General features: G+C 44.4%; 1 protein-coding gene across 4 annotated transcripts in view; it reads right to left on the reverse strand.

The window, feature by feature from the left end:
- KIAA1217 (KIAA1217 ortholog) overlaps positions 1–20761 on the reverse strand; it is a 325759-nt gene that overhangs the window by 262585 nt on the left and 42413 nt on the right. The window lies entirely within an intron of this gene.

A 20761-nucleotide genomic window follows, 5' to 3' on the forward strand; every position in this document is an offset into this window, starting at 1 on the left:
CAACACCGAAGTCCTTATCTACCTCAAGCTCTCAGACTGCTCCCTCATCTTGAGAAACACACCATCATCCACCCTGATGTCCGCACTAGAAACTGAAGAGTCGCCCTTCCCCCCTCTTGTTCCCCCACCCTCTCCGCCATTCACCAAGTCCTGTTGATTTCAGCTCCCTCATACACCCTGAACCCATCCGCTTCTCTCCATCCTCCCTGCCACTCAGTCGACCCTGAATCAGGCGCTCCTCCTCTCCCGTACGGCCTTCTGCACTAGCCTGCTGTCTTCCGACAGCCCTGGACTCCCATCCCATCTCCACCCTGCAGTCGGTGGCCTTTCTAAAAGCAAATCTTCAATGGCTGTCTATCGCCCTCAACATAAAATCTAGACACGGCCTCCTGGCTCTGTTCATCCTCTCTCTACCTTTTCCAACCCCCCTCCCCGCCCCGTTATACCTGTGCTCCTGTGCTTTGACCTTAATTCAGTTCCACTAAAGACGTATGCTCTCTTTTCCCGCCAGGTCTCCGCAGATGCTGGTCTGTGGAAGCCCAGCCCTCTCTCTGCTTGGACAGCTAACTCAGCTCCTCTTCTACAGCTCAGGGGAGATGCTTCAGCCTCATGGAAAAGTTTCCTAGCCCCACAAGTACGGGGTTAGGAGCCCCTCCTCTGCGCTCTCATGTCACTAACTTCCGTTATCACAGCACTTCTCAGAGGCTATTTTAGCCGCCTGTTTGTTGGTTGTCCCCGCTGGCCCGTGAACACCAGGCTCCCCTGCCTCTCTTACCCCTTTTGTCTCTCCCGTGCTGAAGAGAACACCCAGACCCGAGTCAGCACGCAAACACTGAGAGAATGAACAAATGAGACCCAGTATAAGGAGGCTGCCACTGACCAACGCCCACTACAGCCTGCAACCTGCCAGATGCTTGGACTCGATTATCTCTTAGCCACACAACTCGGCAAGCTCTGTATTATTTTTGGACATTTTACAGACGAAGGTCAGGGGCATTAAACAGCTTTCTCTAGGTCACGCAGCTCGTATGTGCACTGAAAACCAGGTCTGTGTAGCTTCAAAACGTCCTCAACTCCTTGTGAGCACTGCCTTTCCCGGTAGCCGGAGCACAATGACCAGAGGTCCAGGCATCGGCCTCTCAGAGTAACTCTAATCCATCTTCCACTGGACAGTCCTTCAAAGATGAAGACTTGCCAGAAGCCAGTGGCTGAGTTGACCCTTTGCACCCTCACTGTGGCTGGAACGTGCTTCTCCATGGCACCCGTGGCCCTCTCCCAGGTGGCTCCTCAAGGCCTGCTTCTCCTCGCTGTTTTCACACAGAGCCTAAGAGACGGCGTCGCCACGCTTTAAAGCATCCCACCCATGACGCCCCCCTCGAAGTGCCAAGACCAGGCCTCCGCAGGACAAAAGGCACAAATCACACAGCTGCCACCCACAAGGATCACAAAGCAAAGCCAGCACACACTGCTTTAGCACAGGGGGAGGCTGGCCTCCAGGCCTGGCTGCTGGCTGGCAAGCTAGCTCCAGTCTAGTACAGCCTCCTGTCTTCTTCTTCAAAAGCCACTCAGGGCAGCCTCTCCCCCACTTCGCCTCTGAGGCTTCCCTCTAGAAGGACGACCTGCCACAGACCTTCTGGCACCACTGCGTGTGAGAGCCACTCCAGGGTCTGCCTCAGAAACATCTGAATTACTGGAAGGAAATTCAGCAATTCTGAAAAAGCCACACTCTACAAGTAACAAATCCAGGCTGAGTAACTGACACGGCCTGTATTTGAAAAGTTGCCACCTTTTAATCAGGTTAGAGTTAAGACTTGGTTTGAACAAAGTGAGAATCTCCAGTCTACATAACTAGGGATGGGATTGTATAGTCGAAACATTTGACTATAGATTTGAAAGTTTTTGAAAAACTCACACCCAGGTTTCCACAGGATTTAGTAGGTATCCCAGGAATAGGAAAGGAGGCTCTCAAGCCAGGCAGAACTAGATGGAATTGTACATTTCTGAAAAGATCTTCCTTATTCAGAGGACATCAAAGCTGAAATGCCCTTTGTGTTTCTGGGCTCTGCCTAATGACATCAAGAAGATGAAAGATCAGCAAACGGCACGGAACGCCGTTCGCACTATTATCAAAACAATAACACGTAAAATGATCTGAGATGAAACAGCACTGATTCCAATGACCTTGCGGCCCAATTCACTGACCGTCTCACTAAATCAGAGCAAAAGCAACAGTACTCAAGGTGTTGAATTTATGAATTAAATTCCACTTCTCTTCCACATTCTGAGCAGGTCTGGGCAGAAAGAGAAACGGTGGGGACTGGGGCGGCAGGCTGCCTGCGCTGCATCGTTTAGGACAACACTGCCAAGTTCACTGGAGGGTGGAGCCAAAAAGGACAGGTTAGAAAAGAACATCTATCAAAGAAGCCAAGAAAGTAGAAGTGATGGCTGGGACTCCCGCTGCCATAATAGCGAGTAGACTCAACTTTGGAAAATTCTATCAGGAGCCAATTACACTGATGCTAAAGTCAACCAAGCCAGCAGCATCAATTTCACCTGCATTTTTTTTTTTCATTGAGGTATAATTGACCCATAAAATTGTAAGATATTTAAAGTGTACTTCATTCACCTGCATCTCAAGCAAAAGCTCAATGGGGAAAAAAAAAAGATACCAGAAACCACTGTATTATTATACAATCAATCCTCATTATTCACAGATTCTATATTTACAAACTCACCTACCTGCTCAAATTTATTTGCAACCCCCAAATAATACTCCCAGCACTTTTGCTGTCATTTACCAACATTCACAGAGCAGGGAACAGTTTTTGAGTTGCAGGTAGAGCGTGGTCCCAGCTGGAGTCTAGCAAGGCTACACTCTGCTTTCTTGTTCCAGCTCATACTGTAAAAAAGTGTCCTTTTTTGCAGGCTATGTAGGGCCACAATTTCTGCTTTTTTTTTTTGCCTTTTTTTTGGTGTGTGATTTCACTATTTAAAATGGTCCCCGAGGGAATTCCCTGGCGGTCCAGGGGTTGGGACTCGGCGCTTTCACTGCCGAGGGCCCAGGTTCCATCCCTGGTCGGGGAACTAAGACCCACAAGCAGTGCGGCCAAAAAATAAAAAGGCCCCCATGCCTGCTGAAGTGTCTGGCGTCCTGAGCACAAGAAGGCTATGACGTGCTTTATGGACAAAATTATGTGTCTTAGATAAGCTTCCTTCAGGCATGAACTATAGTGCCAGTGGCCATGGGTTCAATGTTAATGAATCAACAATATATCCTACATAAGGTGTTTTTAGACAGAAACACACACACAAGGCTTTGTGTTGACTAGTTGACAAAAAATGTTGAGACCAGAGGCTCACAGGAACCTAACCTGAATTTCCCCTAGAAAATTCAATATTCATGAATTCAGTTTTTACTAATTCAGTGTCTGTAGCAACTTTATAGAACGTAACTACTGCGAATAACAAGAATGAACTGTGTTTTCAAATTACAGCAAAAATGCCGTAAGTACATAAAACAGGACTTGGAGGAAAAAAGCAAAGTAGTAGGTTCTTTTCTACTTTTTGCAGGTTTAAGAATTTGCCAATTTCTGATCACTGGCTTGCGTTGGGGAGAACATAGCCAGCTACTACTTACGTAGTCCTCTATAAATTGTGATGTTTTATTAGCAATTAATCATAATTATTATGATTAACTGATAAACATAATGTATATTTTTCAGCTTAAAAAAGAGAAGGTTACACTTCTTAACCACCTGCAAAATGGGCTTCCTTGAAATGAGGATTTCACAAGCGTATGATTCATATTCACTGGAGAGTGAAGACTTCAGGACCTCAAGTCTAATCTTAACCTATTCTGCAAACAAAGACTAATATGTGCTCACTCTGCAAAGGTGATCTTTAACAAAAGCAATATGAAATGTTAGGCCACTGCTTCCACTCAGGAACGGAGTGCTTATGCAGCCTACATCACATTGCCACTGGTCTCCAAGACCTATTTTTTATGGAAAGCTCAGCTTCAACAGCGTGATTGTTAGAATAAAAACAGACAAATCCTCTTAACAGAGACAAAGTAAAAGTTATTTACCACAGTTTTAACTAACCACTGTCATCTGATTTGGGTATCACACTGTTAAATCTATGACCAAATTTTTTTAAGTAAGCAATAGTTAAATTTCCTTACCACCAAGTCCTAGAACACATACGTTATTCCCCCCCAAGTTATCCACTACTATTGAACCAATCTGAAAATAAGTACCAGTCACCTCAGGTCTTCCCCTGACACAAATGTTTCTAGTAATTTGCATAAAATTAGTTCATATGTATGTGTGCTGTTAGGACGACTCTGGTAGGATGTGGAATGGAAACCATTATCTTATTATTTATGAGATTTCAGTTGTTTTTTGTTTGCTTGTTTAACGTATGTAGTTCTAACTCATTGGTACTGTATTGGAAAATTTGCGGCACTAAATGTCTGCTCTAGTCAGGCCCCAGATCTTCAGTGTTTAAGTTTGGGAGTACTATCCATGTTCTCAAATCGACATAGGGAAGGGATGCACCATGACCCTCTCAAAGATAACCTGGGGTTCTAATTAAGCATGTGGTGTGGGACAGTTGTACACAGAAGAAAGCAAAAGGCCTTTCTGTGGGATCCTCACTGGGTTGGGATAGTGAGCTGGATGTGAGAGATTCTGCCAAAAGGGGGAACTGGTAAAAAAAATAAAATAAAAAATAACATGACAGTAGCAAGGGTATATTTTGCTTCAAAGAAGACTGTTAATGCCTAGCATGGACTCCCTAAGAATATCTCTAGAGAAAGGGGAACGAAGGAGAGAGTAATAACTTAATGTTTATTTTTCAAATGTTTTTCCTTGTTCCCATTTGGCAAAAGTTAGTAAGACTCTGCTCTCTTGATAGTAACCACAGGAAGCTTTATCAGTCTCTAAACATAATTCTTACTCTCTCCCCTGAGCTGGGGAAAGAGGAGAGGCATCTCACATAGAAAATGCCAGCCTCTCTCTTGTATATTTAGTGTGGCTAAAATAACTCATAGAAAATGAACCAATTTTTAATATTTTTTCTTCCCAAAGGCTGCTCTCCATAAGTAGTCAACAGGCCAGCTGTCTAAGGGGCAGAAGGGTGTGGACTGTTACACAGTGGGAGTCCCCTGACACTCCTCCTGCAGTCAGAGACCTCATTCTCAGAGCCTAGAGCCCACAGAAAGAACTGGGGTGGAAGATATTCCCATGTTTGCCCTTTTCATTAAGACTTTTCAAAGGACACTTTATTCTAGCATGCATTTAGAAGAAAAAGAAAGTTAAGAATTTTTCCTCCAGGCAAATAACTCATAAGGAGAAAAAAACCCTTCAATATGATTTATTTCACAGGGATCATTAAAGAGTATGTGAAAGCAGATCTCTGCTAAAATTCCAGGATGGCTGTTAATGGTTACCTTGAAAGAAATAAGTGAAAAATTTCAGAGACAATTATTAAATAAATCTGTTACTATTTTAACAGCTATCTCAATTTCACTAGAAGGTGGCTAAACTTTGTGTATGTACATTCAATTTGACTAGAATTTGACAGGCAACCTCCGCATTTTATTCTCAACAATGACAGAGTGGCTTGGTGAAGGTAGGGCTCCTGAGAGTGTGACTTCAGGAATTTATACTCTTTTCAATGGTCTCTCCCTGAAGACTTTTAGAGTTGAAAGAAACCTCAGACATCATTTCATCATCTACGCAATTCGAACACTTTTTCCAGTAGATGAGATTACCGAGGCCTAAGAAAGTAAGTGACCGATGTCACACACTGCGTTCGAAATAGGACAAGGCTGGATCAGAGCCCTCCTGGTTGCGGCTCCATCACTAACCGGGGTCTGTAGAGAGCATCACTGCCATCCCTAAGTGGATAGTGATTCTCCTGCTGGTTCCCTCTTACCTCATTTTACTGCCTAAACACATTGCCATCTGTTACAGGAATGGGACCCTGATCATGTGGAGAGAAGGGAGAGAGAGGCCTGAGGGACCTTCTAATGCCATTGCTAGTAGACATACGATGGAGGATAGAGCAATGCCAGGTTGCCTCCCCAGCCCAGAGCTCCGGCCCACATTTCTCGATCTTCTGAGTATCTCCACAGGCCTTGCTCCCTCTGTGCTTCTTGTGACCAGCCTAAAACAGAGGTGAGTTCTGCATGAACCTGACAATGAGTGCTACTTTATCTTGTATGGGGCCAGGTCATATTTTTGAATGAAACGATTTTCATGTGAAGAGGTGAGGAGGTGGGGCAAGAAATATATATATATTTAAAATGAGCTATGCACAAGGGAAAAGTTTGTTAAAAGGCCTGTGTGTGTACAATTTCATTATCCCTATTCTTTACTCTCTTAGTAAAAGGCCAGTGTTCACTAGTGAAATGGTTATTGTTAGAACGGAAATTAGCACTTACGGTCTGGAATCTCAACCAAGATTCCAACAGCTTGTTGGTTATATTGTGAGGTTTTTCCAATATCTATAACCATGAAACTGCATTCCTAGGAAAGTGATTACAAAGCTCAATTTATCTGAGTTCCTTACCCCAAAATGTGTTAATATTTTTCCCTTCAGAATGATATATTTTATGTCAATCAAAATAGAAAATAATCCTAAAATGAAACGGCGTTTTTAAAAATAATGTTGATGCCAAATTGGAAAAGAAAAAAGTGCTTTGAAAGTGGAACCAAAGTACCAATTAAAAGAAAAATTACAGGCAAATTAAGAATATGCTTTTTCCATTGACACTGAACCTCAGTAATTTTCTTCACAATGATTTGAAAACCCTGTAATTCTCAGAGAAATCTGGCAATCTCACCCATTTCCCTTCAGCAGAATAAATAGAGAACTATATGTTGTGGGTTTTAGTTCAAGGAAATATTACTCTACAGTGGAAATGGGAAGGGGGGCACATGCCAGGATTACTCTTGTGTATCATCAAAAAGAAGAAATCTAAACTACACTTCTCCACCACGTAGTAGCTTAACCCGTCACCTTTATTTTTCATGCTTGCTAATTGGCAAAAAGATGAAAAAAACAAAGGTGTCATACTTCATGTAATCTAATGACAGTGTGCTCTATTTCATCAGAGTGTCTGCACATGAATTGCCTTTATAACGATGGAGGGATGGTTTGTAAGTATTTTATCTAACATCCTGCTTGTAACAAAAAAGAGTCATCAGAGCCTGACAAGGGGATGAGCGTGAGCTGCCCAGGACAGAATGCATGCGAGTGTCACCAAGCTGGAAGGGACAGTGCTCAGTGACCAGAGTTACTCTTTACATCAACAACAATCTTGGGTATCAGTCCAGGATCATCGTAAACAGGAAAGAGTTACTGAGAGAGATGATGAAAACTGATGGTTCTCTTTTGGAAATCAAAGAGCGTATTGAGCATTTTCCATTGCCAACACCTAGGCAAGTTAGGGAAACAGACCAGATCAGTGACTTGGGTTGACCCCAGAACTCAGCAATCTGACTTGGGTCCTGGTTCCATCACCCACTGCTCTCTCCCACGGTGGGGGAGAGCCCTCCCTACCTGTGCTGATTTAGGCCTGAGCCTACGGCAGGTGGTGACATGTTGGAAAGAGATGAGGGGCCCTCTCCCGGTCTCTTACAGCCACAGAATTGAGGTTTATTTAGGATTTTATATAGCACGGGGCCCCAATCTTTAGGTGAGGGGGACCATTTGATACTCTGCTAATTTTGAAAGTGCCCCTTGATGATATCTGCATTGTTTGAACATATCACAGAACCAAACCTATTCTATGGTGGCGGACTGCACAGAACAAAGACCAACAACTCTTTGTCCCGAAGCAACATTCCTCCAAGAGAAAACCGACCCCACTCACTCTGCCTTCAGTGTGATAAACCCTGAGTGAGTGGCTGGTCAGATCCAAATATTAGCCTTCATGTTTCTGCCAGAGTATAATTTGCTATATGCTTTCTGATGAATGTTTAAAGCTATCATGTTTAAAATGGACAAATCTTGGCAGGAGGTTAGCAAGTCAAATTAATGGACAGGGAGAAAGTGTAGTGCAGTTTTATACCTCATTTTAAAGAGTAATTTCAAATATAACATGTTGTTGACATATTGGATATGGGGGACTGTTAGTTTGCTCAGTTTTATGAAAATCCAGTATAAGAAAACTGACCTTTCTACCCAAAAGAACTAGGGAGCAGGTGATTTGCACCAGAATCACTGACAGTTTTTTTTGTTTTTTTTTTAACAGCATCGCCCCTAGTAACTTGCTGTTAGTCTAAGGGCAGTGATGTTTAACTGCTGGAGAAGAGAGCTTTAGGGCAGGAAAACAGAGTTAAAGAGACAACTACCACTGCCAATTACAGGGTAATCAGAAAGCACACCACCTCTTTAATTAAATGTAAGATAATGGGAAATGCGATTTGATTTATGAAAGTTCAACCGACACCCAAATTTCAAGACTCCATCTATTGTGCAACGATAGGCAAACCCGTAGCAGTGAGCAAAACATCAAGCTGTTTCTAGACCAACATATGCCAAGTGTGACACCTAGATGAAAAGAAAACAGATCTGCTTCAATTGGTGCTTTTTCTCTCTTTATAGCATTACTACCCGCATTATTACTCATATTAACTACAAAAATAATTTGACTCTTTAAAAAAGCCTGGCTAGCTGTATTAGCAGGCTATCATTCTTTTAAGACCAATTCAAATACCTCCTTCTCTCTGAAGTCCTTCCAGGTTCCCTTGGGGAGAAATCTTTCCTCCTCTGGGTTCCTATAATGCCTTATTCATATTCCCCGCAGAAGATTTATTCTGTCAGTTCTATAGATATGAGTCTCTGCCACCAGACTGAAGGTCCTTGAGGACACAAATCATCTTTATTAATCTTTATGTTCCCACCAGCTACATGAATTCTTCGCTCTTGGTGGATGCTTGATGAAAATTTATTTTGTTATATTTATGAAGAGGAAAAACAAAAAATTATAAATAACTCAGTCTCAGGCTTCCCTGGTGGCGCAGTGGTTAAGAATCTGCCTGCCAATGCAGGAGACACGGGTTCGAGCCCTGGTCTGGGAAGGTCCCACATGCCATGGAGCGATTAAGCCTGTGCACCATAACTACTGAGTCTGCACTCTAGAGCCTGCGAGCCACAACTACTGAGCCCGTGTGCCACAACTACTGAGCCCACGTGCCACAACTATTGAGCCCGCGTGCCTAGAGCCCGTGCTCTGCAACGAAGAACAGCCCCCACTCGCTGCAACTAGAAGAAAGCCCACGTGCAGCAACGAAGACCCAACGCAGCCAAAAATAAAAACAAACAAAAAAAGTTAAAAAAATAAAAATAAAAATAAAAAAATAAATAACTCAGTCTCATTGTAATCAAAGTCGACAAATTTCTACTCCAAACTTTTTACCTCCAATGACAGCTACTCACATGATCACAGCAGCACACTGGCAGATTTGGGGGTGGGGGGAGCAGCGGGATTCCTGTCATCTAGTCACAGAGGACACTGTTTGTTGAGTAGCATAATGGTCAAAAGTACTGTTAGCTGAGAAAGAGAAAAGATGAAGTATCTGGAAAACCAATAAAAAATGATCAGTCTTCACAGTTGCACAGACTTGGAATTGAATGTAATGTAGCCTCCAATGTTCTGTATAAAAAAAGCATCTTTTGGGAATTCCCTAGCGGTCCCATGGTTAGGACTCTGTGCTCCCACTGCCGAGGGCCAGGTTCGATCCCTGATGGGGGAACTAAAATCCCATGAGCTGTGCAGCGAGGCAAAAAAAAAAAAAAAAAAAAAAAAAAGCATCTTTGGCCCTTTTCTTTTGGAATTCTATTGCTTTCTCCTTCCTCTCCTCGAAAGATAAATTTTAGAGGTCTTTGATTTCCTCTCTGGTTCTACCTATTCACACTTCCCTGACTCCTCAATCCTACCCGCAGACTATGTCAGTCCCTCATTTGACATTTCTTATCTTTTATTTTAAACACTCACCATCCTTGTAATTACTTAATATTTTAATCCCTGCTAAGAAGATGGAAATTTTGTCCATCTTGCTCGCTGAGTTATGACCACTGTCTGGCACAGTGCCCAGTACAAAACAGATATCCAATCTTTTATTCAGTGAGTGGAGGATAAAAGGGAGGAAAGGGAAAGGAGAACTTTCACAGGAAGACGGTTGCAAGACAATGACATTAAGACAGCGATGGTGGGACGGCCAGTGTCTCTTCACCTTCTACTCTTCCCACTCTGAGCTGCTTCAGGAAAGAAGAGTCTTTGTTCAGACACTGTCTTGGGATGAAAATGAGCTTAGGAAAGAAAGCTAAGAGGAAGGCTGAACATAGGACGGTGCATGCTGTTGTGGGATTAAGGAGTGTGAACTAACATGAGGGCGAAAGTGTTGTCAGTTACAAAAGATGTTTTAATCTTTTCTTTTCTTTTCTTCTGGCCGCACTGCATGGCATGCGGGATCTTAGTTCCCTGACCAGGGATGGAACCTGTGTTCCCTGCAGTGGAAGCGTGGAGTCCTAACCACTGCACCACCAGAGAATTCCCATGTTTTAATATTTTCTAAAGGACCACGTTCACCCACACTGGCATTACCAAGATGATTGTTATTTGACCTGAATGAAACGCTGGTGGATCTGAAACCATGGATGAGGCCAATTTAAGCATTACTTGTGGTTGAAGACAGCAAGTCTTCAGGTCCAGAAAATTAGGAAGGCCATGGCCAGTTTCTTTGAGATATCAAGACCAATGCTGTAGTAAATTCAGATTAAATTTTTAAAAACTTTGCTGGTAATCAATGTCGTGTCAGACAGTTCCTTCCCCTGTTCTTTACAGATCCCCTGTGTTGTTTTTACAGTACTGGTCCTTACCCCAGCTAACCTCTGAAACAAATCTCTGAAGGAAAAGAAGGAAGCATGTTATCACCCACAGTTCAGTGATTTTGTGGAATGTTCTGTCTGTGCTTTCCTTTTTCTTCTTCTTTTTTAACTCTAAACCTGGTATTACTAGTTCAACACATTATCACAAACTTTATCTTCCATCTCCTTACATAACTGAGTCAACCTGATAAAATCAGAACCTGTCTGCTTTTGTTTCATTTTGCCCACCCCTTTCCCAAATTACCATTTGGTTATATGTTCACTAGCAGATCCTTTTATAAGGCATCTTTATCCTGTCCCTCTCTGTGCCTGGAAAATATAACAAAAACAGGGAAAGACTGAATTTCAAGCAGCCTAACACAGCTCTGGCCTTTATTACATATGTTTTACTCAGCCTGCTCGCCTCAGAGCAGAGAAAGAAAAATCACCCTGCACTTCTATGGATCTGAGGTGTGTGTATGATGGACAGAGTATATCTACCACGAAATCTACGATTACCCTACACAACCTTAAATACTCCTCCCAAAGCTACTCTTCAATAGATTAAAAAATTAGTTTTAAAATAAAAAATGTTAGAGGCTCTATACAGTAGCCACTAGCTATATGTGGTTATTGAGCTCTTGAAATTGTGGCTACCATGATTGAGGAACTGAATTTTAATTTAACGTTAATTAATTTAAATTTAAAACTAGCGGCTGGACAATAGGGGAGGATCTCCTCATTTACCAGGGAAAAATGGTACCACCTGCAGATATTATAAATTCAGCCCATCAGGCTGAGTTCGAGGCTGAGTTACTTAGTGCAAAAAGATCCACCCTCAAGGAAAGGAAAAAGTGCATAGAAAACCCAGAGATTGTCATCCCAGCCATGATGCATAAAGGCTGTGTGTACATTGTCTAGTGATGCACAATGTGTTGGTGTCTTTATTTTTTTTCACATAAAAAAATGTAACTTCTATCTTAAAAAAAAAAAAAAAGTTAGAGGCTCTCCACAGAATTGTAAACATAACTCCACTCAATTGGGGAACAAGGCCAGCCAAGAACAATGCATCCAAGAAAGAGCTCCTCAAACCTAAAGAACTTAATGCTTAGTGGTCAGTCTTCCAGATGCAAACGGGAGACAGCTAATTTATCTCTGGCTGGAAAACAAGATATTCAGAGGTTCTGATGTCTTTTGAGAGTCAAGAGGAGTCAGTGGTGGCAGAAGTGGCGGAAGGGGAAGCCCGTTTTGGCCTTGAAGAGCCCAAATCCCTTCCGTAAGACATTAAAGACACCGTTCACGTGGGCTGAAACCCAGGCGGGGACAACGCAGCAGCGTGGCAAGCCTTTCTCACAAAAGCTCAGCACAGCCAAAGGACCTAAGCCTTTCTTTTCAAGCCTTTTCTCCTCCCCCAAATTGGCCTAGCATTTTTGCACCTTTTCAGTTCGAAGCCACCTTCATGTAGACACCTGCCTCCCAGCTACCACCAAACAGGAGTAGCAGTGACTCTCTACAGTTGGAAAATGTAAAAATAGATGCTAATCTTCTATGGACATTTACACAGACAGAGAGAGAGGGGAGAAGAGGAAGGACGGAGTGGGAAAGAGGGAGAGGGAGAGAGTGAGTGAGTGTGCCAGGCTCTGGGTGAGGCCCAAGCACACACATGCACACACTCACGTACCACGAGTGTCCGAGATGGAGAAGCAGGAAGACTGATGTGACTTCAGCTCGAGGAGGTGCTGAGGCACAGAGAGAAGAGCCTTCCTCTTGGGAGCACTTCACACGTGGACCTTGACCCCCTCCATGGGCCTTGACCCCCCTCCATGGACCTTGACCCCCCTCCATGATAAAGTTACGAGTGCTTTAGAAGGTACCCCAGGAAGAACTCCCATTTTCCCTAGCCCCTTACATTGAGACTCCCATGAATATTTACTCTTTAAGACGGGTCCGGAGAGAACCATAATTCAAAAAGGCACATGCACCCCTCTATTCATAGCAGCACTATTTACAATAGCCAGGTCATGGAAGCAACCTAAATGCCCATCGACAGACGAATGGATAAAGAAGATGTGGCACATATATACAATAGAATATTACTCAGCCATAAAAAGGAACGAAATTATGCCATTTGCAGCAACATGGATGGACCTAGAGATTATCATACTAAGTGAAGAAAGTCAGACAGAGAAAGACAAATATCATATGATACCACTCATATGTGGAATCTAATTTTAAAAAATGATACAAATGAACTTATTTACAAAACAGAAACAGACGCACAGATATCGAAAACAAACTTATGGTTACCAGGGGGGAAAGGTGAGGGTGGGGCGGGAGGGATAAATCAGGAGCTTGGGATGAACATACACACACTACTGTATATGAGATAGATAACCAACAAGGACCTAGTGTAGAGCACAGGGAACTCTACTCAATACTCTGTAATAACTTCTATGGGAAAAACATCTGAAAAAGAATGGATATATGTATATGTGTAACTGAATCACTTTACTGTACACCTGAAACTAACATAACATTGTAAATCAACTATACTCCAAGAAAGTTAAAAAAAAAAAAAAAGACAATCATCCAGCCTCTAAAACAGCAATAGCCCACCTGCCTAATTGGTAACAGAGGCCAATGTTTTGTCACGGCAACTTGTCCAACTGGGTCAACGAATATTTTGCCTTCAAGTCTTTTCCTCCCTGTGTGGCACTCTCTGGACGTTTGAAATGATGCCTAAATCTTCTCCAGAGCAATCCCTCTGATACTCCCAGACAACAAACACATCACTGGCAGCCTTCTCTTCAATAGGTGACAGATAGGAAGGGTGACAGATGACCCCATTCCTTTGTCATCTGTCCCCCTTCCCTCCCTGAATCCTCTGTGATAACTCAAATGCGCTGAACACGGTGATGCGGATCCCACACATTGCAATGATCTTTGCGTGTCTGTTTTTTTTCATATGCACACAGCATTGAGGGGCTTCATTCTCCTATGAAATTGGATCCTTGTAGATCAAAAACTAGATTTTCAAAGGCCAAATCATTTTGTCTACTGTGTCTTGGCTTAGTTGCTGGAAAGAACTAAGGTCTCTAAATTTAGATTTTTCCCATGGCTTAGCTCAGACAAATGTCCTTTCCATGCACCATGAATGGCAGCAGGCCCTCCAACTCTCTCTGGCCATCAGCTGGCCCCAGTCTCTCCTCAGGGCCCTGGCTGCAGGTAACCAAGCTTACAGGTGCACCCCAACCTCCAGCAGCCCCACCCATCCCTCTTCACAGGTAGAGTCCGCTCCCCTCTCCCACACCCCTCCTGAGACAGAACCACTGCAGAAGCTTCGTCTTCCCAGCCTGGCATACAACCCAGGAAGGCCCTCACCAACAACACAGCCCCTCGGAATGGATAAAGAAGATGTGGTGCATGTATACAATGGAATATTACTCAGCCATAAAAAGGAGCGAAATTGGGTCATTCGTGGAGACATGGATGGACCTGGAGACTGTCATACAGAGTGAAGTAAGTCAGAAAGAGAAAAACAAATGTCGTATTTTAATGCATGTATGTGGAAACTGAAAAATTTCGTATAGATGATCTTATTTACAAAGCAGAAATAGAGACACAGACGTAGAGGACAAATGTACGGATACCAAGGGGAAGGGAGGGGGATAGGATGAATTGGGAGATTGGGACTGACATATATACACTATGGTTACTATGTATAAAATAGATAACTAATGAGACCCTAATGTAGAGCACAAATGTACGGATACCAAGGGGAAGGGAGGGGGATAGGATGAATTGGGAGATTGGGACTGACATATATACACTATTGATACTATGTATAAAATAGATAACTAATGAGACCCTACTGTAGAGCACAGGGAACTCTACTCAGTGTTCTGTGGTGACCTAAATGGGAAGGAAATCCAAAAAAGAGGGGATATATTTATATGTATAGCTGATTCACTTTGCTGTACAGTATAAACTAACACAGTATTGTAAAGCAACTATACTCCAATAAAAAAAAAATCAGTCATGGAGAAAAAAAAAACCAAAAAACCATAACACAGCCCCTTGACCCCCAGCACAGGGGAACGGCTCCCATCTCACGTACCCATCGCCCACCCTCCACCTCCCAGCCAGGGAAAGAAGCACTCACTAGTCCCAGTACAGAATTAGAACTCAGGACCCACTTCCCACAGAAACAACAGAAAAACCAGAGCACTGGAGATCAGCTAACTTGTAGACTAAAAGCACTTCTACAGCACTATTTGAAAGGTGGGTAGCATACAACCAGCTTAGAAGATACACTCTTATAGCCATAAACAATCATATGGGGAATGACATACGTATAGTATAAGGGCAGAGAGGTCCCGGTACCTTGTTTCTGTGGCATCGAGAACCACTACCCAGAACTGACACACTGAACGGTGACTTTGTCATACAGCTCGGTAACGAGGTCTCTTCTATGAAGAGGCATTTTGAGCCTCCACCTCCAACACTGTGAATCTATTGTTACTTCACTTTTCCTCACGGAAGTCCGGCAGACTAAGGTAACAGACACACACCTCTGTCCACTGACAGAACAGGTGAGGCAAGAGAGTGTCACATTCCAGTATTTAACAATTTCTATCAAGTCTAGAGAACAGGGGGTAGTCTCAATAAAGCTGAGAGTAGACCGTTTTACATCTCAAAATTGTCTTTTTAAATATGCAATTCAGATGCTGACTGTGGCACAAATGAATACAGCAAATACTTTGTTTTGTTTTTCCTGGTATCTCCCTAGTCAGAGGTTCCCTATCCAGCTGGAGAGAGCCCTTGCAAGGAATATGTATGAAAACACGCTGCCTGAAGCACAACTGCTCATTTGTTGCATCCTCTTCCTAATCCATCCAAGAGGTCCGACCCCTGTCTTCATTGCTCCGGCTGGCACCGCACACACGAAATCCAGGTTTATGACTCTACAATGAGACTGCTTTGATTCAAAGGATCTTTCCTTCCTACTTAGGCTCTTCCAACGAGGTCTAAAGCTTTCTGTTTTCTTTACAGGGTGAGAAAAACAAATCCAAGGAAGGCTCCTCGGTTTCCCGTGGTGGGGACAGATCTGCAGGACCAAATTTTAAAACCATCGGAAAATTCTGGATTCAGACACCTGAGCTCGTTTGAGCAACTGAGCCAAAACACAGATGGAATGGTCTGGCCCTTCACAATCCAGTTACACGGGAGAAAGAATCTCAACCCTGGGAGGTGTGTGTGTGTGTGTGTGTGTGTGTGTTTGTTGGGGGTTGGGCCTGGGGGCAGGGAAGGAAACAGAAGTCTGTTGCGTTTCCTCTCACACCCTCCTTCCTCTATCTAGGGGAGAAAGAGTGAGGGGGGTGGGAAGCACTGAGACAGGACATTTTCCATCATGCCTGGGAGTGACCCCTCTGCAGGGCCGTTGGAGGTGGGACCCGAGCAAGGGAGCCATCCCCAGGCTACCCTGTGAGTATGGCATCTTCAGGGGTGCTTGGACTCTTGGAAGGGGTGAGGAGGGGAAACACAGGGTTCACTTACAGATTTCAGGACTTTCCAGAAGGGAACCCCAAATAGGGGGGTCCAAGTATTTTGACAAAGTTCTTATTAGGGTAACTCCAAGCGAGCTGGCAAGCATGCTTTTAGTTAGGAAAGACTATGAGAAATCTCCCAATTTAATTTGTGAAAAATCTGCGCTTGCATTTTCCTACTGAAAGAAATGCTGGGACTTCCCTGGCGGTCCCGTGGTTAAGACTCTGTGCTTCCACTGCAGGGGGCACAGGTTCGATGCCTGGTTGGGGAACTAAGATGTGGTGCGGTCAAAAAAAAAAAAATAGAAAAGAAAAGAAAAGAAACGCTCACAAACACAGCCACACAGATAGATACCTCTATTTTTTAAAAAAATAGCAGAGTCCTCTGCAAACACAATCCCCTGCTGACTGACTTGAGCTGGAATCTCATCATAGTTGAACAGGGCAGAAGCAGCTTAACTTCTGCTCACGTGCGTCTGTTAGAATCAGGCGGGGCTTTATCTTCGAAGAGCTGCCCCTGAGCCCTGGGCTTTGAGGGAAAAATCACTTGCTGGAAAAAGCTATCACCTCTGTGATGACACAACGCTGATAGGTATCTACAGGCTCATTAAACCGTAAGCCCCCGGATGACAGGAATTTTCTGAGCGCTGTTTGCACCTGGGCTGGCTCTGGTTTTAATCACCATAATGCTCATCTTCAATAACAGACTGTAGGCCGAGTCACAGGTCCCTATTCTCAGCCTGGATCTTTCACAAATTTGCCCCTTTTTTAACATGGGTATACTATTTTTATTTTACTTACATTTAGATTTCACCAACACTGAACATAAGTGTATGCTGGCCCTACGTTCGGACTTCTGAAATGAAGATAAATTGGCAGACAGCTTTAAGGGTGCAATGTATTAAACACTGCACAATAGATGAAACAATTAGAGGAAATCGAGGGGGTGGTGTAACTATATACCTTTACACACTGAGTAGTACAAGTAGAGGGACAATTGGAGGAAAAACCTGTTCAGGACTAAACTGAGAGGTCCTTGCAAATTTGCCTTTTTATAGTCACCTTTCACTTAGTACAACTGTTAGCCTCAGACTTTCAAAGCCAGTCAGGATTTCAAACATCCCATCCCATTATGTGTGTGTGTGTGTGTGCACGTCTGCATTTGAGGTCTGGATAACACCATAAAAAAATTAAGTATGTGATAGTTTCCCCTTTTACCTACAATCATTTTCCTTTCCCCATCCAGAAACTGTGTGGCATATAACACGTGTCACAGACAGTACTCGTCACCAGAGTTTTTAACAGACAGAGGCACAAGCCCAGGGAAAGGTGCTGCCTGGGCGGGACCACCATTCAGCTTCTTGTGGTACCCTGTGTGGTCCACTGAAGGAAGAGCCAGAAGCGGAGTCAGGAGGCAAGGCCTGAATCAGGCCAAGGAGCCTCAGAAGGCAGGATGCTGGGGCAAAGGGGAGCCATCAGGGTATGTGCCCAAGCCACCCGGGACTCCCAAGTTATCCTGCCTTCTCCGTATCCTTCTGTCCTTCCTCAAGAAGGGTCATAAACTGGGTAAAATTCTCACAAGACTCTCAGGAAGGCTGAACTGTTACCCTGAATAAGTCACCTAAGCTTTCTGGCTTCCGTGACCCCATGTGTCACTTGCGAAATGGCTGGATACAACTTCCTGCTCCTGTGTTCTCTGATTCTCTGAGTTAGAGTTTGCTCTGAGTTAGTTTCAGACAAGAAAAGGGTCTTGGAGCTGCATGAGGGAATCAGGGGTCCAGCTGGACCCAGGTTGTGATCAGTCTTGGGGAATTCGGAGTGTGGTTCCAAGCCCGCCCCCCACCCCCCGAACACCGCTCCATCCTCCCTCAAGAATATGCTTGCCACTTCCGGCCAACCAACTCTAATGATAGCTTCCTTTGCATTTCCTCATAGACCCAAGTTTTAAAAGCCATTAGAAAACCGGGTAGGGGACTTCCCTGGCGGTCCAGTGGTTAGGACTCGGCGCTTTCACCGCCGAGGGCGCCGCTTCAATCCATGGTCGGGGAACCTAGATCCCACAAGCTGCGCGAGGTGCGGCCAAAAGAAAACCAGGTAGAAACAGAAGTGTCCTCTCTAGAACGGGATGCTCTGAATCCTCTATTCTGGAAGGGGGCAGAACTCAAGTCACTACCTTTCCTTATCATGCCACCAATACCATGACTGTGAATTCCCTGACCTCACTCCACTCGTACCCTCTTGGAAAAAAGTTTTTTCTGACCATCTTGGTTAAATACATTTATATGTACTCAAACTCCTTTGCTCTGCCCAGTCCAAATTGTACGGTCCTTGGTTCCTGGGCCTTTCTTTCTTCTCCACATCAATGACTAGCATCTTCTTTCTCCTGCCCATGACCTTGTGCGTCTTACTCTGTAATTATTCCCCGCAGGCCCGACATCCCATACCTCGATCCCCAGCCCTTCTGCTGCCAGCAGCTCAAAACGTCTGAACAAGGCACACTGGGCCAGGGAACCAACCTCCAAGACTGAGAGGGCGACAGAAGTCTGAACCGAAGTGTTCCAGTGCTCAAACACAAGGCAAAACACACACAAGGCCCCCAAATCCTCATATTGCCAAACGTTTCTAATAAAACTTAAAACTCGGGTTTCTGAAACTACAGTTGGTTCAGTTCCTTCATGAGAAGTCAGTTTTTCCTTCCATCCTATCCCTCCGTCAAACTTGGTAACCGTGACCCATTTCCTAAAGCTTCTTTTCAGAACACCTTGATTCTGGCAGTGGGAAGTCAGGCACATGAAATGATAGCACTCATCCAATGAATTCCTGCTTTAGGGCTTTTCATTCTTGAAATTTTTCTTTTTCTTTTCTTTTTTTAAATGTGGGCTTCAGCCAAAGTCTCTTTGCTGCCCCTGCGGCCTGAAGGCGTTTTCCTCATGGGAAGAGAGCTGGTCAACTCCTGGAGCAGTGGGAGGAGGTGAGGTTTCTACTGTCCACGCTCTGCAGGCTCCCACAGCAGCTCAGCACTGCCTGTGCGTAGGGGTTAAGTCAGGAGGGAACAAGACGGCACACGCCAAAACTCCTCTGTGTTTCGAAAAGGTGATCCAGACCGGCCTAGAAGCAGCCGTGCATGTTTTGAGAGTCTCCTAACAACTTTGAACCAAAGGGGGAGGAGGAAGGAGGAAAAAGCAGCTTTTCTGGTTTCTGAGAAAATTCTTAACCGGAAGCACTCAGTTTTCTATTCTTTGTGGCATTTCCAAATCAGGATTCCACAGACTCAGTATTTTCAGAGTCCAGTGTGGTAAGATGGATTACACCTTACCTGCAGACGTCCTGTGATAATCAAAGAAAAACGCTTCCTGCCTTTGTACAGAAAATGAAGAGATTTTTCAGAGTAAAGAAAAGAAATTTAATTACCATTAAATAAGGTTTAACTGCTGTGGGCAATCATCCTCGGCACCGAAGCATAATTTAACTTAAAAGAAACCACAGTGACCCATGACCCTCTCCAGCTCTCTCCCAGCACTAAGTGGCCAGGAAGAGCTCAGTCCCAGGTGAGATGCCCAGGTGCTCAGGAATGCATTACACAGCAGAGGAGAGACCCCAGGGAGGGGTGGCGACCCCCAGAATCAGGCCACTTCTGTATCTCGCTCTTGTCCGCTGCATGGCAGGGCCCCTGGCAGCAGAAACTCAGGACGCCTCCTTCCTTGCTTGGCCTTTCTACAGGAGGGCACACGGATGGCTCTATGTCCAGATCCGAAAGCAGACACCAGCAGTTACCTGCCCGACCCCCGGGCAGCGGGACCTGCTCGCTCCACACTCCGCTCGCCTTCGGCCGTGGCCCCCCTTCCCGGAAGCTGGCCTGCCGCGCCCCTGACAGACAGAGGTCTGACAGACAGAGGATTTGGAGTGTGATTCACGGATAGAAAATACCGGTTTTTCATAGCTACGCAAATGCAACTTGGGTGGGGTTTAGATAAATCTGGATGTGGACACCAAAAAGCAGGGCAAGATGGGCCTCTTTTCCATAAATTTCACTTGGCCAAATGGGCTCGGCCTGCCCACCACTCATTAAAAAAAATTCGAGTCGAACGGAGTGGGAAGGCATCATCTAAAGTTCATCAGCACATGGGACCTCCCTGGCGGTCCAGTGGTTAAGGCAGTGGACCGCCTTCCAATGCAGCGGTGCGGGTTCGATCCCTGGTCGGGGAGCTAAGATCCCACACGCCTCGCTGCCAAAAAACTAAAACATAAAACAGAAGCAATACTGTAACAAATTCAATAAAGACTTTAAAAAAAAAAAAAATGATCCACATCAAAAAAATAAATAAAAAGATCAT

Source organism: Balaenoptera musculus, chromosome 2 (assembly GCF_009873245.2).
Source record: "Balaenoptera musculus isolate JJ_BM4_2016_0621 chromosome 2, mBalMus1.pri.v3, whole genome shotgun sequence".
Classification (NCBI taxonomy): Eukaryota; Metazoa; Chordata; class Mammalia; order Artiodactyla; family Balaenopteridae; genus Balaenoptera; species Balaenoptera musculus.